At 38.8% G+C, this 17,144-nt stretch overlaps 1 protein-coding gene and 1 pseudogene across 1 annotated transcript in view; one reads left to right on the forward strand and one right to left on the reverse strand.

Annotated features, from left to right (window-relative positions):
- Positions 1-17,144, reverse strand: part of LOC134480667 (glyceraldehyde-3-phosphate dehydrogenase-like) — a 904,186-nt gene that overhangs the window by 264,024 nt on the left and 623,018 nt on the right. The window lies entirely within an intron of this gene.
- Positions 15,297-16,957, forward strand: Api5-ps2 (apoptosis inhibitor 5, pseudogene 2; annotated as a pseudogene).

Raw genomic sequence — 17,144 nt, forward strand, 5'->3', positions numbered from 1 at the left:
ATATTATATATTGTTAACAGGTATGAGACCAGTTGCTAAGCAGTCAGTAGCCAACCATGCAGATAGTCCTCATTTCCACTTAGGCTCATATTCTATGCTTTACAATTTATTTTTTGTAAAAGCAACTTTTATTTGATGGATGTAATAATTGTCATCTCTGAGGCTTACTGTTGAATAAGCTCAACCTTTCTAGCTCTTTCTGAATTCTGGCTGTCTGGTTCAACTTAGCTCTTCTGGCTCGAGCTTCTCTCCGAGCTCACTGATTTAAACTGGCTTTTCTCAGCGTCTCCCTAAATTGCTCTGCTTGACCTAAACTAACTCTAGCTATTTGTTCTAGTCTTCTAGCTCCTTCATATCCTCTGGTTTCAACTGCCTTGTCTGACCTGCACTGAACTGGCCAAACACAACTCCACTGTACTGACTGAACTCAACTCACTCAACTGACTGAACTGAAGTCAGTTCCACTGCCTGCACTCATCCACACTGACTCCCAATTTTTAAAATCTGAACTCACCTAACTGACTGATTTGAACTCAACTGACTTACTGAACTCAGTGGTCTGCCTGCCTTTATCTCCTGAGTTCTGGGATTAAAGGTGTGTGTTACCATACCTGGACCTAAGATTTCCTTTACCCAAAACTTACTCTATAAGAGGCTGGTCTTTAACTCAGAGATTTGCTTGCCTCTAAATCCCAGGATTAAAGGCCCGTCTGCATGCTAGCTGGAAAACACAGACCTATACAGTCTTTGGATGTGATCTATTGCCAGAGCAGACAAGTGGCTGATGTAAAATTCCTCTACAGTTTTTGTTATTTTTGATGGTTGAATCTGTAGGATGTCACACAGGTGAAGGCAGGTACAAGATAGAACGAGGCCTGTCATTGGATGAGAAGGAAGGATGGGTGGGAGAAAAGTTTGAGGGAAGAGGAGGAGACTGGAGAAGAGAAGCTGTGGAAAGCACATGGGGGCGGATGTTGTGAATGTTCTTAAGGAGTGCATGTGTACAGGATTTTGTGTGTCTAGATGAACAAATTATATATTATCAATTGAATCGGAGGTTATTGTGTTGTGTGCTCTTTCATATAGTGATTTAAGTTTAAGAGAGTTTGTGGTGGTGGAGACACTGGGCCGACATGGAATTGAGATGTATATTTCTGGCATGATGGCAGCTTGTCTTGGGAATTGGATGAGTAGAGAGATTGATGCCAGGTTCAGAGAGAGGCCTTGGGCAGTGTGATAAGGGATGGAGCAGAGAGGGTGAGACGCTTTGCTGACTGAGATGAAGATATCTACCAGATATATTGGGGCACTACGGTGCAGGACCTAGTGCCGGATAAAGGAAAGCCATTTTCTTTTATAATTTTATAGCAACAGAATCTCATTATGTAGTCTAGCCTAGCCTACAGTTTACAATCCTGCCTTGGTGCATTCCTTTCCTGAGTGCTAGGGAACTAAAAGCACAGTGCTAACATTTATAGTTAAATTATATTAAACTCCTAGTTTAAGTTTTCATTCTAGTTAAGGAGGTATAGATCATTTGCAAAAAAAAAATTTACCATGTGGAAGAAGAAGACTGAACAGGTAGGAGACAGTTCACCTGCTCTAAAGCATAGAGACAGCTTCCCAGAGTGAGTGTCGTAAGCAGACTTTTGCAGGATGCATGGCAAGTGCTTTGTCAGTGAACTTGGGAATTGGGACAGAAAAAGTACATCTGCAAAGGCCCAGCACTCAGGTGGGACTGGGTGAGTTTATTATTTAAGACGGAAAAGGAACATCGTACTTGAAAGTGTCCAGAACATAGAGGGCCTTCAGGCTGCCTTACGATGGAATCTAAAGGGCAAGGGTAGCCTGCTGTCAAAGGTTTACAAAGAAGAGTGACATTAATTACAGTTCTCTGAAAGAAAAAGAAATCACCGCCTGGTGGTCTATGGGGTAGCTGCTAGGAGGGCACAGGGGACCATGGAAGAGCACTTGGAGTGACAGAGAAGAGTTGTCTGGACAAGACAGGGTGCTAGTGTAGATTACGATTTGTCAGGGGAAGCAGTGGAATGTAGACATTGCTATTGTTCACCTGGAGGAAAACAGAAGTGGAACAGGTTGGAGACTGCAGGATTAGAGGCCATACTGGTAGGCACACTGAAAGAAGGCAGGTGGGGTTATCAAGATGTACATATAAATTAAAGTCATATACCTGGGCGAAGTTTCTAAGATGCAGAGTATAAAATGGGGAGGGGGGAATTGAGATGAAGTCCAGGGCTCTCAGTTTGAGAAGGTTGGAATCCAGTTTAATCAAGAGACATACCTGTCAAGTGAAACTTTACAGATATGTATCCTAGAATGCACTGCAGTGGCTTACCAGAACCCTTGCTAATAGTCATCGCAGGAGACCTCACAGTTCCCTACTTTGTGCTTGACCTTGGAGCTACTTCTATTCCATTTTTCCTCATTGTTGAAAACTCATCATGTACCTTCTTGCTCCTAGACCAGAATGAAAATCTCTTATTTATTCTCCAAGCAGGTATTAGACCATCTGACTCTAGTCAGTCTACCCCAACATTGTAATTTAGCAGCTATATTCAGGGTTTGCAGAATTTTATCTAGGCCATGTAAGCCCCTGAGGCATCTTCCCAAACAAGGTGCTCAGAACTCTTGCCTGGGCTCTGTTGATTGTGTCTTGGAGTTAGGTCATGATTCCAGAGAAGTGCTTACTTTCAGGATTCTGTAAAATACCAGTGACCATAACTTTAAAAAAAACCAGTTCAAGGTATTCTTCTACAGTAGAATAATTTTCTACAGAAATAAAATGTTAATATTTCTCTACTTACTACAATCAGTCATTTTTAAGGTAAAGGTAACTTTAAAATACAAGACATTTTAGAAAGAGTAAACTCGAAATCGTTCTGTACCTTACCGTTCTGGCTTTGAAGATAACCTTCCCAATGTAAATTGATGTGGCGGGGGTTGGAGCTCAGAACTAAAAGTTCTGATGAAATTTCTCAAAGAACACTGCAGCCTATTTCTTCTATGCTGATTGCTGTCAGAACTAAAATGCAATAGCTGCCCGGTAACGGTAGACGTGAACTCAGTACCTTGAAGAGTTTAAAGTGTTCTGCCAGCTAAAAATCCACTGCAGAGTCTTTTCACTCTAAACAACTGCCTCTTTTATCTGTGGAAGGTTTCAGAGGGCAATCTGTTTCACACGCTTCAAACACATAAGGTAGTATAAAGAGTGACATCGTTCTGGATCTGAGAAAGGATTATTGATTTGGAGCCAATTATTTTGTTCATTTCCATTTATAGGAAGTTGTTTAGCGCCTAATAGGTCTAATGATTCAAATTTATATGAAAATATAAAGTAAACACACCATTCTCATGGATGTCAGTCTTTATTGAGAGTAGGTAGCAAGACATGGAAAATAATTACTGTTTTATAAAAGCAATAATATATAGTATATAATACATAACAATTGTGTGTTCTTCAAAAAATTATTTTTTTTGTCAACAGGGGCTGCCATTGATGAGTTTCTATTTTGTGTCAAGTAATGTTATGTCAGTTAATCTGCACTATGCCCTAAAAGGTGATATATTTATATCTATATCTATATCTATATCTATATCTATATCTATATCTATATCTATATCTATATCTATATCTATATCTATATCTATCTATCTATCTATCTATCTATCTATCTATCTATCTATCTATCTATCTATCTATCTGTATATATGTAGAAGGCAAGAACTGAGGAATTAACTGAGTCACCATAGATCTTACAATAATAAATGATGAAAAGGGACTCACCCTGCTCCGCTTGACCTTAATCCTCTTCTTACCTTGACTACTTTACACAGTTGCTTTCCTAGAAAATGGATGCTGAAGAATGGTCTGGAAATGGGCACACGTCGGACAGATAAATGCAAAAAGACTAAAGAAGCAAAGCCAATATATATTTCTTAGGAGGCTCCTTCAATTGGCTTCCTTCCTTGTATTAGAGACTTTTTAATAGTATGTGTATTATAACCCACACTAATGACCACAGGATGTTCAGATTAGGAAAGGTTAACCAGGCCACGCATTCTCTCTCATTGATGGGGCCTAGCTTTGACTCTTTAGTTTTGCTTGTATAACCTGCAGTACCCAGGGAGACAGTAATATGGGAAAAGGATATTCATAAAGGAAGTATTTTAAGGAAAGGGAAATGGAATACAGAAAATAGAAAAGAAAAATACTGGGAGCAGAAAAGTATTCAAAGGATCTTATACTCTATTGCTGAGGTGTTGGATATTGATGGATTCTGGGAAGAGGAAGAAGCTATCGTCTTCAGTTGTGTACCCACCAGGCTCTGATGAGTGGCTCTAAAACCAGTGGGAATATAAGAGCCTTGGCTAAACTCAGTGAGTCACACAATGAAACAGACATAGACAGGAAGTTGAGAAAGATTAGTGGGGCAGTAGATTGGGTAGACAGTGATGGGAGAGTGCTAACAGAGGATGGGACAGGCGAGTAATGAGTATTTAATGGATACATGTATGAGTTGACAGAGAACAAATCCCATTAATTAAAAGGAACAAAAATTAAATATAATGCTCTGTCATTGCAGTTTTCTGATATCTAACTGTCCCATGGAGAAACACAAAATTTTCTGTTTATTTTTATAAATATCGTGCTTCCACACATATAGATTAGTAGCAACAAATAGGAAACACTATGGAGATTTTCTAATCTGTGATCTATTGAATGTTACTGTAGAAACGAACTTCACTCTTCTAGAAGGTGCTATTGTAGATAGGATTTTATTTTTCTTGATAGTTGGTGAATTTTAAATGGAATGCTGCAAAAAAAAAAAAAACCACATCAGAATCACACATCTCTGTGTACTTGATGCAATTTGCTGAAATCTAATAGAAGAATGTGTTTGTTTCCATTTCTTTATTATCAGTAGATTCAGAACAAAAGGTCAAGATAGCTAAAACAACAACAAACCCTACTTGGTTATTAAATATCTGCAGAAGCTGAAGCTGCAAAATATTTGTATTTCCTCTTTTAAAAATGTTGTACTTATTTAAACAGACATTCTTGTTTTGTATTACCTTTGATTTGAATTACAAAGATATGTAAATATGAATATTCTTTAACTTTAGAGATTCATTAATTTGTTTGGAGTCAAAAGTTGATTGCTTTTATAATTCCAAAAACTTTGTCAGACAACAGACTGTAACAATTACATTTTTAATTCTTAATATAAAGCATTTTTAGTAACCTTGCTTGGAAATGAATGTCATTATTATTTTGACACAAAGGTTGGTACAGTCTCATAAATATCTTTAAAGAGGAATTTGATTTGGGCTTAAAATTTGATATGGGTTCCTGATCATTGGAATCATGCCTATTTATTTATTTCCATTTGTTTATTGCCTTATAGTTGGAATAAAAGACCTAATTAAATTTTGCATGGGACTACATTTAAGCTGGATACATGTTTATATTCTCAGTATTTAGGAGGTAGAGACAGGAGAAAGGAGTTTTAAGCCAGCTTAGGATACATAGTAAAATTCTGCCTAAAAATGCATTCATTTTTTTCATTTTTCCCACAACTACCTTCAGTGGATTGCTTTATTTTTCAGCACAAGAGTAAGACACCCTTTCGGCTATGTTATTCTTATATTCTACTCTTCATCTCCTGATTCAACTTCAGATGACTTATGTAGGGACCAGACATAAATCCCTGGCCCATGTGGAATAAATTATGGGATCAAAAATCACATATTAAAGTATATAATATAAAAAGAACCATTTTCTTTCTTTGCTCTGCAGTCCTTGATCTATTATACCTACAGCCATAGAGTAGGAGCATTTGTTTTTTGTGTGTTGTGGTAGCCTTCTTATTTTTTTTATAGTGAGATTGATGGAAAATGAAATAAAGCTATGTCTTCCCTGAACTATACTGAGTGGTTTGAAATCAAACAGTTCCTGTGTGACAAATATATTTATCCTTCATCTTGAACAAAAGTGGATGCTATATTAGCCAACAATGTTTGCTAGACCCTAGACAGGTGTGTGTGTGTGTGTGTGTGTGTGTGTGTGTGTGTGTGTGTGTGTGTGTATTTGATTTTGAAATGTGAATTTCAAGGATCAAACTTAGGTCTCTTTCTTGACTGAACCATGCTGTTAGCATTCCAAGGAGGGTTTTATATATATACACTTTAATACTACACAGTAGTATATAATGCTTCCTCTTGTTTAGAACTTGATAGTCCTCTGATAATGACCATCTTCTAATAACTTTATTTTCCTTTGGGGCAAATACCATCTCTAGTTTTATAACTTTTATAGTTAAGGTTTTATTTCTCAGCATGTCTCTAAGATGTCCCAACTCTCTTTTCAATGTTTTGTCTTTGTTTTGGAGTGCACAGTATTCATAACTCCTTGGTGTTATTGCTTTTTTTCTGTTTCATGTGATTCAGTTGTCAAATGTGTCTGACAAGTTGAATAGCAAATTCCAGAAATCAGCATAAATGTTAACTTACCTACCATTCTGACCATGTGGACAAAAATCTCTTCTCCTTCTCCTCCATCCTATCTACTACATGAATCCGTACTTTACCCAGTAGGTCTACACTTTATACATTGCTCAGGAATAAGCTAAAGCTGGTTCAGTTATCAAGTCAATTGCAACGATAGTGCAGTGACTGGCCTCAAGAAATCATCCTTTTTTATTGGACTTAGTAGTGCTCCTGAAGGACAATAACAATGTTGCTGGCAATTTGGATATCCTAGAGGGAAGCTGTAAAGCATTTCCTTTGAATGAAAAGGTTTAGTGTAACAAGTAAACGAACAGTTGGACACTGAAGTTAATAAGATCTCTGGTAGAGCTAGTCCATCTGTGAAATTAGAAAGAACAAGGAAGAAATTCATTCTGGTTCTGCTGACTCATCTCAAGCCATGAGCACTGTGGCCACAGGATACAGAATGTGCTCAGTAGTATAGAAATGACCAAAAATTATAAGAGTAGGCATTCTTCAGGAATCTACTGGGAGGTTTAGAAAACAAATAGGGAGTGACACTAATAGGAGGTACAGCATTTTTGGAGTCGGTATGGCCTCGTTGGAGAAAACGTGTCACTTTGGGTATGGGCTTTGAGACCCTTCTCCCAGCTGCCTGGAAGACAGTCCTCTCATGACTGCCTTTGGATCAAGATGTAGAACTCTTGGTTCCTTCTCCAGCACCATGTCTGTGTGGATACTGCCCTGCTTCCTCTGATGAAGATAATGGATGGAACCTCTGAACCTATAAACTGGCCCCAATTAAATGCTGTCCTGTATAAGAGTTGCCTTGTTCTTGGTGTCTCTTCATAGCATGGAAACTCTAACTAAGACAAAGAGAAGGACTGCCATATGAAGTACCATTGTGTACAGTTATTGAATGGACTAAGTGAATACCACTTGCCAAGTTTCTAACACACATATGTATATGTATATGTATATGTATGTGTATGTGAATGTGTATGTGTATGTGTATGTGTATGTGTATGTGTATGTGTATGTGTATATGTATATGTATATGTATATGTATATGTATATGCATATGTATATGTATATATGTATATGCATATGCATATATGTATATGTATATGAATACAAATACGAATATGAATATGAATATGTGTATATATGCATATTTTAACCTTGTTTTGATATATTACTTAAAGGTAGAATTTCAGGAGCTGGATTTTCAGTAGAGTCTCCTTTCGAAGACAGTAAAGATGGTTTATTATCTGAGCTTCAAATCCACCGTTTTCAAATTACATCAGACTCAACTTGAGCAAGGAATTGTTGCTAAGCTGTGTCTATTGAGACCACATGTAACACCTGTGCAATTATGCGATTCTCTCCATCTGTTCAGTGTATATAAAGAATATTGTAGACGGGCTGGCTTACGTAACAGCTGTTACTTTCTCATAGTTCTGGTGTCTGGAAGGCTGAGATCAGGCTACTAGCATGGTCAAGTTCCTTGTGAGTCATCTTCATGCTTACGTCCTCATATGGCTTTCTTTCTTGCATGTGGTGTCTCCCCACCTCTCTTTTTAACTGCACCAATTCTACCACGAGAGCCCTTCCCTCATCTAATGTAACAGTGGTTAATAACAACGACCTTTACTCTAAATACCATCTCACTATGGGTGAAGTGATCAATATGAATTCAGTCTAGAGCAATGGCCTTTATTTTGTCCTTACAAAATTCTGTCAACATACCATTTTACTAGCTAAAATTGAACCTAGGAGACACAGAAATGAACTTCTACCACTGTTAGGTCAGTTCCTTTAGTAATTTGCTATATTATTCTTTTAAAAGTTACCCAGGCTAAATGGTATGTTCCCCCCCCCCCAGACAATATATTCTTAACCCATGCTTTAGGGAGAGTCAACTTAAGAAGGTAATCTGTAAATGGCCATTGTCTTTCTTTCTTTTCTCTTTTGAAAACAAATAAATGAAAAATTTGGATTGTATTCCTTATATCAGAAAATTTAAGTTCTCATGTCTCTGAATAGCTGTGTGGTTTGATAAAACGATTCCTTTTATGCCTTTATCTATAAAATTGGGATGGTGCCATCTAGCTCCACCTCATGAGACAATGATAGTCAGATAAAAGAATAAAATGGAAATTTTAGTGAAATATGTAATCTGCTTCATAAAGGCAACGAGCTGTTATTTAAAGGAAAGAACAGTAGGCTGTATAAAATTAATTGTAACATTCCCTCAAGGAGTTGGAAATGTACGGAGAAGGAGGTCGTACTTCCTGCACAGGCTATTGTAATAAGGGAAAATTGTGAAATCTGTATAGAAAATAGGTATCGAGACTCTGTAAATGTGCTCTCTCTGGGCCACTGCCATCAAGTAAAATAATGTTTCCATTTAAAATTCTGATAAGTGATATTGCTAGTAGCTCAGTTTGCTGAAGATATTATTTTCTGAGTTTTTTCCTTCCTTCCTTCCTTCCTTCCTTCCTTCCTTCCTTCCTTCCTTCCTTCCTTCCTTCCTTCCTTCCTTCCTTCCACTCATTTATTCTTTCTTTCCTTTTCCTCTCCTAGTGGGCAGGAAGTAAAATTTGAAGGTAGGTTTGTAACTGTGTGAATCCACAGGTGATGCGAAGCCATTAAGGAGAAGCAGCTCTTTTAAATTTCACTTAATTGAATTTTTTCTTTTCTTTTTTGTGTTAAGACCTTGCCTCCTCTTCGAGGTCTGTGCAGAGTCCTACCCAGTAGCTGCTTCCTTGGTCTCGCTGTGCAGCTGCATCTGCAAGTGCTGCAGCTTGTCACCTTGCTGCTTCAAGCTGCCACCATGTCCATCTTGTTTGATTGTTCCTTTAATCTGTTTCAGCCTTATTTTATCTTTCACCTACCCACATACCCAGGTAAATGAATTGAGTGTTTAGTAGGGCTAATTTACAGCATTTCCTGAAACCTGGTGAAATATTGAAGCAACCAGGAACTGGTGTTCTTTGGTTATAGGATTTCTTTTTACAAGATTTACCAGTGTATACAATCTGCTTTAGAGTGCTGGTGAAGATGGGTAAGTTATGAGGCTATTCATTGCCTTTCTCTCCCTCTGTCCCTCCCCCCCCTCTCTCTATTTATCTATCTATTATATATATTTAAAATGTTGAATCATGGGCATCATAGGAATGGTCCAGACTTCCTGACATGGTTTTTGACATACAGCACTGCTCTCTGCAGAGGACATACAAAGATTTTAGAGAACTTTATAGTGCCATCCCATAGTGAGCTTTCCCTCCCAGGAGTGTACCTCTAACTTTAGGTTCTCAAGCTGAGATTAGTGGCTGCCATTCAGCAGGATTAAATAGTGCTTAGTAAGCTTTTCTCTTTAAAAATATTCTTTCTTTTTCAATCATGGGCTCTTCGTGAAGTTCAGTATGGCTTTACAGTCATCCTCCTGTCTCAGCCTCCTACATGCTGGGTTTGTATTACTGGGCCTAAATTTATATGAAAAACTCTTGATCTGCTAGCTCTCTTTCTTTTTCTCGCAAAGCATACCCTTGGAAGTAGGGAAGTCTTGGGTTCAAAGTCAGGTGGCATTTATAGTGTGATAGTGAAGAAATAAAGTTTCATAGATGTGAAAAAGCAAAGCTGTGAAAACAAGGTACTGAGGAATACATCTGGGGGTCAGAATGCCTATGACAAGCTTGTGACTTTCTGAGAGATACATCTGATGTCAGGATGCCCAGTGAGATGATAAAGTATTGGTGATCAAGATACTGAGGCAATTCTGACTAAGCTAATCAAGACAAAACAAATACAACTGTTCTCGGAAAGACCCCCTACCCCTCCCTGTGGTAAATTCAGAGAACAACCGCAAGACGTCATCCTGACCCTGCCCGACCAACCAGTTTCACCCCACCTCTAAGGGGTGTGTCAACTTAGCCCTTTCCCAGTGATTCTCCAAGGCAAGGTGTAGGGCTAGATGAGGAAAGTGACTAATTGAGCTGAGAACAGCCCCTCGAGCAGATCCTTTGTCCTGTGTACCACCAATGAGAATAGGCTAGCTAATCCTGTTGCTGAAGTCTGCCCTCTGTAACTAATAAAAGTTATGTGATTTTTGGGTCCGGGGTTGCCTCTCCCTGCGTGGATGAGCAACCCCGCGTACATGGATTAAAAACCTTATACCCTCATGCTATTGCAGCAGTCACTTTGTCAATCCGTGCTCTGTGGGTGGCACTCCTGAGGTACTGCCACTTCGGGGGTCTTACAACAATAGTAAATGTTTGTAGACCTCTATTAAATTAAGGATCAGCATCTCATATATTTATCTAACTGCTTTATAAATGTCTATAATAAATGGAAAGCTTTAACTGCCATCTGAAATGCAGAAAGTGCTCAGTTATCTGAAGTCTCCCTTCCCCTTGTCAATCATTTTCAGGTCCTTTGGGGTCATTCATCATGACTGTGTGAGATCGAACTGCTCACAATTCCATGTTACCAATGTTTTGCTTTAAAGGATTTCACAACTTCAATTCCATCAACCACATCACATCCTTTTACATCCTAGGTACACAAACTGGAAAAGTCTCAAAAAGCGTTGACCAGTAAACTTAATAAAGAACAGTTAAATTAAACCAATCCAACTTCGGGGCCCTTTAATAAATCTCCTGCAATAAGAGCTTCTGGATTAAAGTAAGAGTCACTTGAGGATAAAGTATTAATTTGTTTTTAATTTAATGGACTGTAATGATGCATGTCATATTATTAAACTCAGTTTTTGTCAGACTTGAGGACAAAGTTAATTTCCATCAGGCAAAGGCATAAACCACAGCAAAACACAAGTGGAAGTGAATGAAAACAGCACATATTTAGGATAAAATTTTATTTAACCCATTCGAGCAGAGCTAGGTGTTTAATGCACATTACAAGAAAGATTTTTTTTTTTTACTTTTTAGTTGTTCTTAGTTTATTGATTTATTTTAATTATTTAGCAGTGTTCATCTGAATCAAATTTATTGTCGATAGCTTCTTAGAAGTGGGCTACATGACATTAAAATTCTCTTTACAAAACAAAAAAAAGAGAGTTGGATAATGGAAAACTTAAGTTTCAGGGCGTTCATTTTATTTGTTGTTTCACTTCTGGGCTAAGCAGAATGGCTCAGCAGGTAAAAGTCCTGCTACTGAGATGACTCCTTGAGCTTTATCTCCAGAGCCAAGATGGTGTAAAGACAGAACTGACTCCCATTCATTGTCTTCTGACTTTCACATACAAGTCTGCACACATGTCTATACATGAAATCACACAAAAATAAATACAGTTAAATATTAAAACTTCTTGAATGGCATGGATTTTAAACTATTAGTATTATTCTGCTAGTTTGGGCAAAATGTATGTGGGTCCCTTGTTCTACACTCCATTGGAACTTTAACTAACTTGATCTTCATTAGTGTCCTATTAAAATATGTGCTTCTTTCTGTTATTAAGCTCAGAGTTAAACAATGACAACCACCACCACCACCACCACCACCACCACCACCACCACCACCACCACCACAACAACAACAACAACAAGAAAATTTGTGTTCCAAGTCCTATTGAAAGACCAAAGATGAGGGAAGGGGATTGGGCAGGGCCTGCACTTACCTGGAGCACGTGTTCCTTTCAGAAAGCCATTGGACTGAGCTTCCACGATTTTTTTTGCATCTAAGTTTTTCAGAGAAGTCAAAGTATGGACATTTTTTGATATACCATTTCTCTTTTTATCATCCATAGTGAGTTAAAATAAATTCTTTCATGAAAAAAATTGAGCTTCAATGACTTGTTTTTATTTTTTTTTGCCTCCCCACTTTGGAGTCAAGGTCTCACTCTACAGATTCGTGATATGCCTGCTTTGGCCTGGGATTATGAGCCCTCACCATTGTCTTTGATATCGCTTCTTTTTCTGCTGGTTTTTAATCAGGCACAAAAGGGTTCCATAGCTGATTTAAATTTAAGTTTCTTTTCAACTTTTCTGTCTTTTCTCACTCCTACCCATATCAAGTTTGCTTGATCTTTTTTACGTGCCTGGAAAACTTACCCACCCATCATTTCCTTATTCCCTCCACATTATCTCCTCCCCTATTGTTGGAAATGCTAGTTCCTCCTTGGTTCCTCCCCATGTAGATACAACTTGGAACTATATTATAGTTCAAGGGTCAAGATGTGAGATGATTTCTGGAAAGAGTTTTTGTCAACATCTGTTTTTTGTTCCATGGTAAATTTATTGCTCAACCAGTGGCACTGCCCCATGATGTAGCATCACATTTATTTATTTGAATGTTTAGATTAATCACTTGTTTCTGGTCACTCAGTATTTGCAAAGTAGCTACACATAAAATGTCCACTGTTGGGCATGGAGCTTTCGGTTTACTAGGGATTAGTTGGAACTCCTGTTCTTGATGAACCTACTTTCCTTGTAGGAGCATGAGACAAACTTTCAGGTTGCCTACCAGAATCCTTTCATGGAAAAGAGCTATGGAAATTCAGAACCAGGCTCCGAGACACTAAAAGATCCATAACTCTGTGTTTTCTCTGCTTGTGTTCATCATCTTAGTTCAGTAAAGTCTAGATAACTTGTCTGCAACTTCCATTCCTCCAGTACTGTATTTGCTTAGAGACATTTTCTTCTGGAAGTCAGGGGAGGGGCGAAACTTTGATATTAATAAGCATCTTGAGCTGTAGAACATTTCTTTCCCACAGCCTCTACAATGGACTAATTGACTATCATGTTTGTTCAAAGGCCAACTTTAGAGGTTATTGAATGCTCATGATGGGGGCAGGTGCCTTCTCTTGTTAACCTTTGCATCTCACATGCCTACCATGCAGGAAGTCCTCCAAAACCTGCTGAACAAGTTGCTGAGAGGAAGTGAATATGAAGGATGATGCATGAGCTCACTTCTCACTGGTGGTGAACATTTGGAAGCAAAGGCTGACAAATGGACCACAGCCTCCTTGCTTAATCTAACATTTACAAATAATGTGAAGGCTAAGAGAACACCACATCGACACCTTATTAAGATTATATGCAGGTGTAACAAACACCTAATTGGGGATCTCTGCTGTTTACTCAGCTAGCTGTTGATGAACTTGGGAATATAGTCTGTATTTTTTCAGCCTGGTCAGACATCACATCAAGATCAATGGCTGCCCTCACCACAATATTGCCATTCTTAGCAATTATAGATTATTAAAAATTACTTTGTTTGTGACCAGTGTCATTTGGACTTAAATATGAACCAGGCTGAACAGACTGTGGTGTTTCTTTCCCTGAGTTTATGAAGGGATGCTTAAAATTATACGAGGCACTACACAAAAAGACCAATTACTAAAAGTTTAATGAACATCTAATACATTTCATTGTCTGTACCAAGCACTTTACTGCAGCTTCCCTCTGATATATGAAGGGAAACTTCAAAGACAGCATGAAAAATCACCCTAGGTGCTTAGACTCAGAATTGTTTATCTACCTTCAAAGCAGGTTTTTTTTTTCTCTATGATACAAAAATCTGGGAAGGCAATTTTACTTCAGTTGCTTCCAAACGCAATTTCACAGTGAATCATTGTAGTAGGCCTAACATTCTCTAAATTAGGAGCAACTTGAGGACAGCAGAGCTTTAGAAGTAAAAGGATGGATAGGAGCCCTGCTTTTGGGGGAGTTATTTTTCTGAAAGTTTTACGCCTTTTAAGTAGGTATTAGTCTTGCTCTCTGTTACTTCATATTTACCTGGTAGCCAAGTGACAAGCAATCACTTGGAAATGCATGTATTAATTCTGATTTTCTTGACACTTAAATAGCATAGTTCATAGGAGACAATTTCTACATATGGGACTGACTAATCTGCAATCAACAATTGACCTTATTTTAGAAGGATCTGTTTTTATGAACTTGAAGTCCAAGATTTATGTTTAGAAAATGTGCTATTACTCACACAATGTCTGATATCGGCTACAGGGACATAGACGGTATTAGCTTGATTAACAGCACAAGGTTGGGACTTTTATTAGTCATGATTAGAAACTGAAGTATCGAGTAGTTGGAGAGATGGCGCAGCAGTTAAGAGTGCTTGCTGCTCTTCCAGAGGATTCGAGTTCTGTTCTTAATACCCATTTTGCATGTTTTACAACAGCTTGCAAGTTCACCTCCAGAGGATATGACACCTCTCTCTGGCCTTTGCAGGCACCACTGTACATGCGGCAAGCACACACATAAAGAAAATAAAAATAAATCTTAAAAAAAACAAAAGGAAGTTGAAGCAATGAAACACTTGGCCAAGAGTAATGATTACAGTTGGAATCTTATTTTTTTCTCCCATCACAAGATACATGGAGGGAGATGGCTACTGGAATCGATTAAATGACCTGTAATATCATTGTTAGTGTGGCTGCAATTCAATTTTTCTTTTTCTTTATGTGATGAAAACAGAGAATCCCCTGAACTTCTGCTCCTCTGTCATTACAAGATCTGTGCTTTCTGGCCATCTCTTGCTGCAAAGAAGGCTGACAAATAGAGACTCTCATTTTTCTAGCCACTGCTATGTATACCAGAATAGGAGAAGGAAGTAAGGAAAGGGCATTTGGACTCCAGTCAGTTGTTTTTGTGCAGTTGATGTCTTATAAATACATTTGATCCTCAGGACCTACTTGATATAAGGAGAGACTTAATTTCTGAATGCTGTCTCTAGATAATAGTGTGGTCAATGGCTTAAATACCACCGCTGTGGTACCAAAAACGTGGTGGGCAAACTTGGCGCTCTGCATGCCGAAGGTGGAGAAGCTGTACCCCAACTACAGCATCCTCGCTGATGCCACCAAGCAATGGGGCAGTATAAAGATGCCTACCAAGTGATACTGGATGGCATGAACGGCAGCACCAAAGAAAAACAATTAGCAGCTCAGTTTATACCAAAATTCTTTAAGCATTTTCCAGTGCTGTCTGATTCTGCTATCAATGCAGTTAGACCTCTGTGAGGATGAAGAGTCAAGCAATTAAAGAGCTGCCTCAGTTTGCCACAGGAGAAAAACCTTCCAAGAGTAGCAGATATACTGACCCAGCTTCTGCAGACCGATGGCTCTGCAGAATTTAATTTGGTGAACAATGCTCTGTTAAGTATATTTAAGATGGACGTAAAAGGAACATTAGTGCCTTGTTTAGTCAGATTCTTCAAGGAGAAGACATTTGTTAGAGATCAAGCAGTTAAATTCCTGTCCACAAACTTTAAGATGCTCCCAGATGAAGTGTTTGTTAACTAAGGAAGTGGAGGAGCTCACACCCCCTGAATCCAGAAAGGACCTAGAACATGAGACCGGTGAAGAGTTTGTTTTGTTCATGAAGATACTGTGTGAGGTAAAAAGCTTACAGACAGTGAGTGGAAGGCAGCATCTGGTTAGAGCTGGTGGCAGAACAGGCTGACCTGGAGCAGACCTTCAGCCCCTCAGACTCTGACTGTGTGGACAGGCTACAGAGCATGGGTCAGGCTGTGCCTCTCCTCTCTAAAAATGTCCATTCTACAAGACTTGTGACACATTTCTGTTAGCGAGTTCTCCATGATCTCACTACCCTAGCTACCGAAGTGAAAGGTCTTGATACACAGTTGGAGGCATTAAAGTTGTTGGCAGAGATGAGTTCGTTTTGTGGTAGCATGGAAAACTAGAAACACATTTAAGAAAACTGTTGATAAGTTACTGGAGTATATGCCTCTCCCTCCAGAAGAAGCAGAAAATGGAGAGAAGGCTGGGGATGCAGAGTCCAAGCTGGAGTTCGGTTATGTGGAGAGCTTATTGTAGTTTTCGTCAGTTGGGCTGAAAACTTCCAGACTTCCCAACAGTCAAACTGAATGAGGAAAAGCTCAAGGATGTGAAAATTAGGCTGCAGTGCTTTGCACGGGGCCTTCAGCTTTATACCAGACAACTTCGTTTGTCTCTCCAGGGCAAAAAGGCTCTCCAGGCCTTAAAAAGAGAGAACCGAGATCCAAGTTGTTGCACTGAAAATAACCAACAATATCAATGTTTTAATCAAGGATCTCTTCCACATTCCTCCTTTTTTTTAAATTTGTTTTTATCTTTATTAACTTGAGTATTTCTTATTTACATTTCGATTGTTATTCCCCTTCCCGGTTTCCGGCCAACATCCCCCTAACCCCTCCCCCTCCCCTTCTATATGAGTGTTCCCTTCCCCATCCTCCCCCATTACCGCCCTCCCCCCAACAAAGAGCATAGTAACATTGTCCTGGAAACCTGGAGAGAGAGTTGAGATTGGGCAAAAGAGAACCAGTGTCACTAAAAAGTTCAGGTTTACAACCTAAGAAAGCTGCAGGACGACCAAAAGGTTTTGCCAGACAGATTTATAATCCTCCTAGTAGAAAGTACAGCAGCAGTTTGGGCAACGTTAATTATGAGAGGAGCCTTCAGGGAAAGTAGAGGTGGACGAGGTTGGGGAACGTGAGGCAATCTTAGTTGAGGAAGACTCCACTGATTGCGACATCACATTCTTCAGCATTGTTGTGAGATTAATATACTTAAATTTACTACTCATTGGACTGCCAGGGATGTCCCTTTAAAAGGACTGCTGCCTTCAGCTGAAAGCTTTGCTGTTGTTTGTTTATTT

The sequence above is a fragment of the Rattus norvegicus genome, chromosome 10 (genome assembly GCF_036323735.1).
Source record: "Rattus norvegicus strain BN/NHsdMcwi chromosome 10, GRCr8, whole genome shotgun sequence".
Classification (NCBI taxonomy): Eukaryota; Metazoa; Chordata; class Mammalia; order Rodentia; family Muridae; genus Rattus; species Rattus norvegicus.